General features: G+C 41.9%; 1 protein-coding gene across 4 annotated transcripts in view; it reads left to right on the forward strand.

Annotated features, from left to right (window-relative positions):
- The first annotated feature begins 409 nt into the window (after positions 1–409).
- Positions 410–9,678, forward strand: part of LOC115583443 (plasma membrane calcium-transporting ATPase 1-like) — a 90,666-nt gene continuing 81,397 nt past the window's right edge. Inside the window, exon 1 of one of the 4 annotated variants that reach the window (XM_030420299.1) lies at positions 410–1,084. The gene's annotated coding sequence lies outside the window, so the exon portion shown is untranslated. The remainder of the gene's footprint in view (positions 1,085–9,678) is intronic. The other 3 variants (XM_030420295.1, XM_030420297.1, XM_030420298.1) reach the window with 3 other exon arrangements.

A 9,678-nucleotide genomic window follows, 5' to 3' on the forward strand; every position in this document is an offset into this window, starting at 1 on the left:
GTCAGTATTTGGGTTGGGAATTAGACTCAAAATTTTTCTAAGAGATACCTTTTAAATAATATAACTTTTCAGGATATTATCTAGAAATATCACCTTTTTCAAATGTTATGATTTTGATTTTCAAATATTCATTTATTCATGATGTTTTACAACTTTGTTAAATATTATTTTTTCTTCAAAATATCTGGACTTCATTCTTGAAACCATAACCCAACAACGGCTTAGAAAACAGTAAAGAAGATACTATGAAATAATAAGTGATCTCATCATTTGATTCTCTGTCATTGGCGGAAATTAGCTTCAATGCAGCCAGAATGGATCCAGATGTGAATTTTTTCTTCTTCTTCTCACATGAGTCTTCCTCTCAAGTTCCCAGGGATTCAGCCTGGATCTTCTACCCCGGGGCTGATGTTCTCGATGGTAGGGCTGTTTCTGCCTGATTACCTAATTAATTCATAGATCCACCTTAAATAGAGGGTAATCCCGGGCTGGTCCCTCCCTCTCTCGCGGTCTCCAGCACCAGTTCACCTCCCTCTCTCTCGGCTCCCCAGCTAGCCAGGAAAGGACGCTGATCCGGACGTTGGGTCTTTTCTCTGGTCCTGTTTGGATGTGTCGGACCCCCACCACCGCCACCACCGCCCCCCACAGTTCCACCCACCGCTCTCCAACACAAACACACCACCAGTCCTCATTTACTGGATCTGCTCTTTGTTATCAGAGCCTTTCCCTCCTCTGCTTGTATTTCAGGAGAGAGAAGGGGAGTTTATTTGTTCCTTTTTAACGGATTGATCTCTGACTGATCCTGGATCTGGTTCGTTGTCCTTTCTCGGGGCTGCCGCTGCGGGACCAGAGCCGATGCCTCCACGAATGTAAATCAACAGTCAAAGAAACTGGTTTTAAACGCCGGAACAAAGGGACGCTGAAGATTTTCTCCCCACCCGGTCTGTCAATCATTTTTCACCACTGCAGTTGTCAAGTTGGAGCCGTGCTGGGAAATGGACAAACCCCTCTAAACTGAAGACGCTGCCCTGCCTCACCGACACAACCACAGGACGTGATTTGGACGAGGATCCCCCGAGTGGAGGTAACGTCTGTTCCCTGTTTTTCAAACTTTATTCGCCACAAGTCCGACTTCTTTCAATCCACACGTGACTGAAAAACAAGAGACATAACGTCGTTGGCGTGCCGGTCTCCGATAAAGTGTTTTTTAAACGTGTTTTCAGGAGTCTGTCGTGTCCCCAGTTGTCCGCACTGCTTAGCATCCGGGTAACGTTCACAACCGCTGTTTCTTTACCTTGACACCCACTTATTAGCAACTACAGGCGAATTTGGGATTTTCCACAGGTGTGAACGCTCAACTGTCCTGTTCGGGGACGTTTTAACCAGTATTTTACTGCCCTGTCTGCGGGGGTAATGTCAGCAGTGTCTCACAAAGTCCCGGGGCACGTTTTTCCACCCGTTTCTTCTCGCCAAACGTCTCGACAGTTAGCTAGGTTACAGCCCCGATACGTGCCTTCCTCTCGTCTGCAGTCAACGCTGTCAAGTCTCCATTCAAAAATGCGGAGGTTAAACGCCGACATCGCTTTCCGATACGTCAAAACGCCAGTTAAAACACACACGGTGCAATTGTACGATCGTGAATAAGTGAACACGCATGTACTAGATCGAATATCACTTATTTTTGATAAAATTTCAACTTTTAGACTGAGCACGCAGCCCTCGCTAGTTTTGTGTCGCCTGCCGCTGTGTATTTTCCAGCCGGTAGACCGCGAGTGCGTATCAGTTGGTGAAGTTGACGTTTTATTCATGTAAGGTGTTTGTACGTGTATTGTAGATGTGCCGAATTGAACAGATGTTTTCAGGGATTCTGTACAGCGTCTTGAAAGATATCACGAATCGTCACTTCCACAATTTAATTAACAATTGCCATTAAAATGGTCAGATTCTGAATGGCGCTGTTGTGACGGGTCTCCCCGGGCGACAGCACGGCACGTATCGACTGTTGCAGTGGATGCGAGGCAGGAGTCAGACCGCCTGCGGATGTCTCCGGGTGTCTGGAAACAGTTTGCTCATAGTCTCTGCCTGCACTGTTTTGTTTTCCGAGTGATATTCCCCTTGGTAACCCAAAGAAAAGCCCCTTTTATCAGTAAATTGCGCAGTTTCTGGTAACTTGATTGGAAGGCGCATCTTTTCTCAGCCAACACTGGTTGCTGCGATTGTCCCTCCTGTTTGGATAAGAAAATGTGTGTCCTGACACTGCTGTCATGAATGCGGCTCCTTCAGGGTGAGCTTGTTCAGCTTGTTGGAGTGGTTTGCCCACATTTAGCACTCACATTGTAAATAGTACTTAGGCTTTTCAGGCTGTCATAATGACGGGCGGCAATGAACCGGGGTGGAAAGAAATCATTACCGAGCTCCATGGGCTCGTTTTTATTTTAATTAACGGGCGTTCAGCTCGCGATGAACCTTCCTGACGTCATCTGCTAAGATGGGCGGATGAGCACCAGTAGCAGCGCTGCTTCTTTTTCCTCCTCTCCTCTCATTTCATCCATCTCCTCCTCCCCTCTCTACATGGGTGTGTCCTGCCTTATTGCGTTAGGAAGGAGGGGGGATCCCGCATCTTTGCTCATGGTGACTCCTCCTCAGCTTGTGACCTCCAAACGAGGGCATTGCTCCTTCTGTGTTTCTTCTGCTGCTAAATTAACCTAAAAGACAAGCTATTTTCAGAGAAAATCAGTACCAAGGAAAACTTAAATATCCGTGTATAGAAACTGACTATATTTGAGGTGATTCTGAGGCGAGCGATGGAGCAGTGACTCTTTGCTGGACCCTGAAGAAAAAAATGGCCTGTTATGATAAAATGTGCTTATTTTCAATGATGAATTTCATCAGCTGTGACTCCATCTCTCATTTGTGAACAAAACTAATTTCTATATGTGTGTATATGTGTGCGGAGTCCTGCCAAATCCACATCATAACACAATTTCATAAACCTTGTGGAGCGCTATCATTACAACAGTTGTATTATTATTGACAGCTATGTTGGATCAAAAGCTCTCACTTAATTAACTGGTTTTCTGGACTTCAGACCTGATTAGGTAAAATGTAGAGATGGAATTTAAGTCAGCACAAGCAATTAACAATGTGCAGGATTCTGTGGTTTTCCTTACAGGACATATCAACAATTCAGGGTTACACCAATGAAACGATTCAACTGTGGTGGTCCCAGATCGTCATGCTTCACAGTGGTTTTCACTCCAGGCATGGTGGCCCACATCTGTCATAACAAAAGATGAAATAAGTTTATTAATTGATTGACAGAAGAAGAGCAGTCAGCTATATTGATTATCAGTTAGTTGTTTACGCTATTCACAAACATTTGCCTCATCCAGCTTCTCCATTTGAGGATTTACTGCACTTCTCTGTTTGAATATTGCTAGGCACCTTTTTGGGTTGTTGATCAGGCACATAACCTTGGGCTCTGGTTAAGCTGTTACAGACATTATTAGAAAAGTGATTAATGAATTAATTGAGAAAGTATCAACCAGATGATAATTACAATAATTGTAATTTGTGGTCATAGACAAAAGCTGACTTTGTGCACTTTCGAAGATGTATGTAAATATATTTGCGAGCCCGCACAGCGAAGATGACATGCGCAACTCTCAAATGGCAAGCAAGGTGACTGCTTGATCTAACATACTCATGGGAATATCTCCCAGAGTTTGAGTAATATGAACACCACCCAGAGACGAACTACCTAGAGAAGCATGATTTCATCTCAACACACTGTGGGAAAACCCTGATGTTGGCATATGAACGTGTCCAGTTACACTAAATAAGTGATGAGTGGGTGCGCTTCAAAACCAGAACCAGACTGGTACAGTGCCGGTTTGTGTGGATGGGTGTGGTTGATGCGCCAGCTTTTTTAGTTCCCCTTTAATTGGTTGACTTTTAATGTGAAAAATTGCTGTTAACCCAAGTTTCACTGACAGTAGTAACACAGATGGAGAAAAACTAGAAATTATAAGAAAATAAAATACTCTATTACTGTTAATAAAAGAAAAGGAGAGCAGTAGAGTGGTGGGTGTAAGATTGACAAGACAAGATTGAATAACATTTTCAATCCTTCGTTTGTTTGTGCTGTTGAGACTGCCATTATGATTACCGAGTTTTATATGACAATTTATAGTATACACAACAGCCCTGTGACAGACTGGCAACCTGTCCTGCTGTATCCCACTGTGTGCTTGGAGTGGGTGTAGCCCTCCGGCACTCTGCACAGGATAATGGATAAGAATAGATAAGAGAGTGATGGATGGGGCCAGATGTGGTCTAAAGAAAAAACAAAGTAGTTACCTATTATTACATGCTGCTGAAATGATCCTAATGAAAATAATGCAGCTTTCATCCCGCCGACCTCTGTTCCAAACAGAGGACATACAGTCAGGTTTACCTGCCGACAGATGACTGCCCTGTTTGTCTCTGAAGCTGCAGCTGAGGTCCTGATGGCCACAGAAAGTGACATTTGCTGACTCGGTGTGTCTGTCCTTTTAACATCTTGCACAAGGTTCAGACTCCTTCACGATGAATAGAATGTTTCACTTTGATTTATTTAGTCAGCCAGAATCTCTTCTGAAGAAGGCTCTGTGTTAATCACAGGTGACACTTTGACCTGTTACCTGTTACCAAATTTTGTGACGTTTCATCAAACAGAAACAAAATGCATATATTTATGTTTTTAACACAGCACTATGAAGTAAATATTAATTACCATGTGATCAAAAGTTTCTACATTGAGTTTTAGATATTGGGCAAATAGATTTAGACCACTAGCTGCTTTTGTTTGCATCAGTGATTGTGATTAGACAGAGAGGTAACTCAAAGAAAAGAGAATCCGTGTTTTGGATGAAGTCTGTAGTGACCTGTGAGCTCCTAGCGTCCTTGAGAAATTATATTTCCATTACATTTTTAAAATGAATCCATCAGATGCTTTAGATGCTTTATTTTAGCTGAATCAACATTTTCCTTCAATTTGCCTAGCGCGTTTCATGGAAAAGTATTGATTTTCACACATTTCCCAGAAGGTCTTTTAACAAACCAACAGAAAAGAAAAGGATGTTGAATAACTAGGTTGCAGTTCGGTCTCTTACTGGAAGTTGAAGCATCCAACCAGCCCATCATTGTTGTTATTGTGTACCTGCTGTCAATCTTAGACTGCTGCTGATGTAATGTGTGGCTATGGTGAATTGTGGTTGACCGAGGCTGTTGTCTTCGAAGAAACCAGTTGCTAGGTTTCCTCTTCACTGTTCACTGTATTTTTTTATAGGCCAAACTTTGTAAACACAGCGCCACGTGATGCACTAGACCACAGAAAGACGTTTATCCCATAAGCTAAAATTGTGAAAGAATGTAAAATGGTGTATAATTTTTTTTTTGAGCATCACAACCCCTGATTCGTTTGACTATCATAATTTAAGTCATTCAGTCCAATAAATATGGAAAGTCTGGAATAGCGAGATTAAATCACTCTATCTCTATTCAAGTTAGCCGGTGCTAAACTGGAAGGTAGCTTAACTGGCTCAGTCACTGGAAGTCTCTTGTGCACATGCTCTATGGGCCAGATAACGTAGAAGATCTGGGTAATTTTCATAGGAATGAATGATAAAAATCTTTATCCAGTATTTAAAGTAAAGTCCTTGGTAAACACAAGTGACTTGGCTGATTCTGGACATTGATACCCGTTTAACACTGGGCAAACCTGGGTTTAAAACAAAATTTCACTTCCTGTCAGGTGCGAGGCTATGACGTGTTTTGAGGTAATGCTTTTCTACCCATTTCTGTTCAAGCAGTGCTTGAACATTGTTTAGTTGGTGCTGAGTTTGTAAGAGACCCAAGTAAAAGGCCATTGTAACATTGTCAATGACTTCTGTCTAATTAAAGACAATATTAGGGCGTTTTAGAAAAAGTGTAATGTCTTCCAGATGTAATCTGATCAGGTTTATGATCTGTGGCTCTCTAAGGTTCCATGTTTGCGGCGTGACACACAAGGAAAAGAAATACAGAAAGGCAAACTCGTCTCTTGTGCAATGGGAAAAGAGTCAGTTAACTATTTATAGGGAGTTTAACCGTGTTTAAAACACCAGCGTAGAGTTCTGTATGTAACTACAGTTCTATGAATTTTTAGCCACACTCAGATGTATAGTCAGGCTTTAACACAGCTATCATTATGAATATGTGTGTTTTTGATGAATGTGGGTTCAAAGTGTCCACACCTCCGACCAACCTGCTAGACTGACAATGAGACCGCAGACACAGCATGTTACTATGATCTCAGTGATTCAGACCTTCAGACCCCAGGAACAGTTTCAACCAACTGGGACTTTATTTACAGACGGCAGTGATCTGAATCTCCCAGAGGCAGAAGAATCTCCTCCCTCACTGCTGAACTCTGAACTTCTTCTGAATCTTATGTCAGTTTATGACTTTTCAACTGTTGAGTGGCAACATTCACTGCTGTTTGTGTTTGTGATGTGCACACACACAGACAGACAGACGCACACAGCTGTCTGTAACATTGCAAAACAGAAAATTCCCTTTTTATTACATACAGTTGTCAGGGACCATCAATGATATCGTTAGTGATAAGAAGAGATGCTCTGTTGCGTACAGAGCTATTTTTTTTCGAAAGTGTCATATCAAGTTTGATCTTTTTACTCTGCACTTTATGAACAAACCAACAAATCTTTTTATTGCACTCGTGTTTTTGACAGTTTTTATGTTTCGCCAGACATTTTGTCAGTTTTTAATACTAAGCCTGAAGATGAAATATTTCATACAAACTGTATCTTATCCATTAAAATGACAAACTGTAGTGGGTAAATACTGTATGATTGATGACGGCACTTTAAGAAATATTCCCATTTAAGAATTGGCTGCTAGGATCACCTAGTGACCTGCCGGTTGGCACTGTTGGTCTTCTTTAATAATAAGAGAGGTTACCTGAAGTATTTTCTCATTTTTCCATGCGTGCAGTTATGTCACTGCAGCAAATATCACAGCACATTGGAAAAAAATAAACTTTCCAGAGTAAACAGAAATAAGCTTCTGAAAGAAATGATTTTTTTGACCAGCTCTTCTGGTGCGCAGGATTTATCAGGAGGGTCGCTGCTTGACATCAATTGATTTCACTTTATGACCCTGGACTGTATGTTTTGAAACTTCAGAAGATCACAGAACATAAGATTGTTACTGTCAGTGTGTCGGGAGATTTAAATTATCAATGAAGTTGCATTGCTTTGTCTCGTGCGTAAATGTGCAGGGAATCGCTCTTAATGGGTCCATGCAGTTATCGTTTCTGCTGCGGGGGAATCACTGCAGGCATTTAATAAACTCGAAACCCACCCGCAGCCCATCCAATATTTATCAGAATGTTATTTTTTATGAACCAACCCGCCTAATTCATGGATTTAAAAAAATGTTGATCCCTGCATCTCGAATACCACAGAGACCTGTGCTCTTGCAGCAGCCAGAAACACGGTATCATTCACAGAGAGACCTAAGTGTGGACAGAGGTTTTTAAAATTCAGTGAAATGTGGAAACCCCTCTGCAGACGGAATCCCTGCCAGTGAACCAGATCCAGCAGTGCACAATTTGTCTCTTACGTAAGTCCACATCAAATATTAATGGCCCAGTCCTATATTCAAGATATGGAAGCGCTCTGCTCAGCACAGCCTCAGTGTTAGTAGTTATAATATAGCTGTTGGCCTTTTATCATGCTTTTATAGCCCTGCTGGCAGTTAGGAGTTCACCTTCACTGCAGTGGAGAGCTGCTTTAATATGACTATGTGTAATGTCTTATTTATGTATATAATCGTAAATTTAACTTTTGAATAACACGAGGCAGGTGTCTTTTCAGGTTCACACAGGGACATAATTTTAACCACCATTTTCAGTTATCAAGTTCTCAGCAGCCTAATCTGAGCCCAGCAGCTTTAAGAAATTCAGGCCAGTTTGGAGCCAGTGTCATTCTCATACTGCAGCTTCAGGACTGGTTCTTTCTAAAGATTTCTTTTAAAGATCAAGTATATCTGTAATTATCAATTTCAAAATAAAAAAATCACTAATACACTGATTATAATGTATACTGATAATTTTGTCATTGTTCCACACCATCTCACATGCACCAGCAGAATCTGCAACACATGCAAATTTAAGATCAGTTGCGTGCTGTACGACGTATGTTAAAGGGCAGGTAACCATAGCAACAGTTCTGATGCTTCAGGCTCCCTCAGCAGTTAGCTGACTGATGAAACTGACCTTACCATGGATTAAACTGACTACAAACACACTTTAAGAAAAAGGCGTCCACATAGTAACAATAATGAACTCCCGTCGAGCTGTTGTATGCCCCCTCATTGGGCATGACTGCTTTTTGGAAATATCCACACACATGGCTTGGAAGCGTCGGCAGGATTGATGACTGTAACTGAACCATCTGATAGTGTCCTTCCTGACACACTTGCATAACACGTGTGTGTGTGTGTGTGTGTGTGTGTGTGTGTGTGTGTGTGTGTGTGTGTGTGTGTGTGCGATGGTTGGCAGGTGTTTAGTGGGTGAGAATGTGGGAGTTTGTGTGTGTTTGTGACAGGCAGGTTTGGGCAGTAGGATGAAAATTCAACAACAGCATTCATCAGTGAGCACAACAGCAGACGTCTTTGAGTTGCGGAGAAATTAGAGATGTGGACAGTGTTTCAGAGGTGTAAAACCAGGCTGCTGTTTACCATCCTTGAGGCCTTCCCGTGTTTTTTTTGTTTTTTTTTTTACGTTGTTGCAAGTCAGCACAAGCGGCATGTGTTGTTTTGTGTACTACATTCAAATGAAGTGGAAACCACACCCATCTGACATGAGCTGGTTCTGAGGTGTGAACTAAATCACAAAGCCCAAACAGAATTGCTCTCAAGAAGAGGAAGAGGAAGAGGAAGCGATGATTCATCTTCAGTAACAAATCAAAAATGACAAGCCTGTGATGCTGCTGTCTTCTTACAGATATAACGAGGGCGCTGTTGCTTCCTGGTTTCATGCATCTTCCCATCTGCAATATGTATATAATGGAACCACACAAGAAAAGAAATCTGTTTACGCAACGTATCTATGAAAGCAGAAAGAAGTAACGTTAATAAAACAGGAAAGGGAGAAAATGAAACTAGCAATAGACTAGTAAATCACATAGTTAAGAAAACCAGAGGGATATCTGAAAAGCGTGTCTAGTTTTAGCTCATTTTTCCCCCTCAGTGCTCTAACTTTAACTTTTCTCACCTCCTGAAGGTGAAGGTGCTGCTGTGACGTGTGTGTGTGTGTGCGTGTGTGTGTTTGTCTTAATCCTGATGAAGCCGTCGGTGCAGAGAGGTGTTGAAGCTTGTTGTGAATGTGACGAGCTGCAGTGAGCTGCGTGTGTGTGGGTGTGCGATGCTGTGTACTAACACACATGGATGTGAGAGTGTGTGTGGGAATGTTACATCTGAGTATATTTGCTGCTCTGTGGGTTGTAACAGTGTTGATGCGCGGCAACAGTTGCTATGAGGATCAATGGTTATCAATTTGCTGGGCTTTATAGGCCAATTCTCTCCACAGATTGATCTGCTGATTAGCTCCAATAATCCTTCAGGTTGATCACG

The sequence above is a fragment of the Sparus aurata genome, chromosome 6 (assembly GCF_900880675.1).
Source record: "Sparus aurata chromosome 6, fSpaAur1.1, whole genome shotgun sequence".
Classification (NCBI taxonomy): domain Eukaryota; kingdom Metazoa; phylum Chordata; class Actinopteri; order Spariformes; family Sparidae; genus Sparus; species Sparus aurata.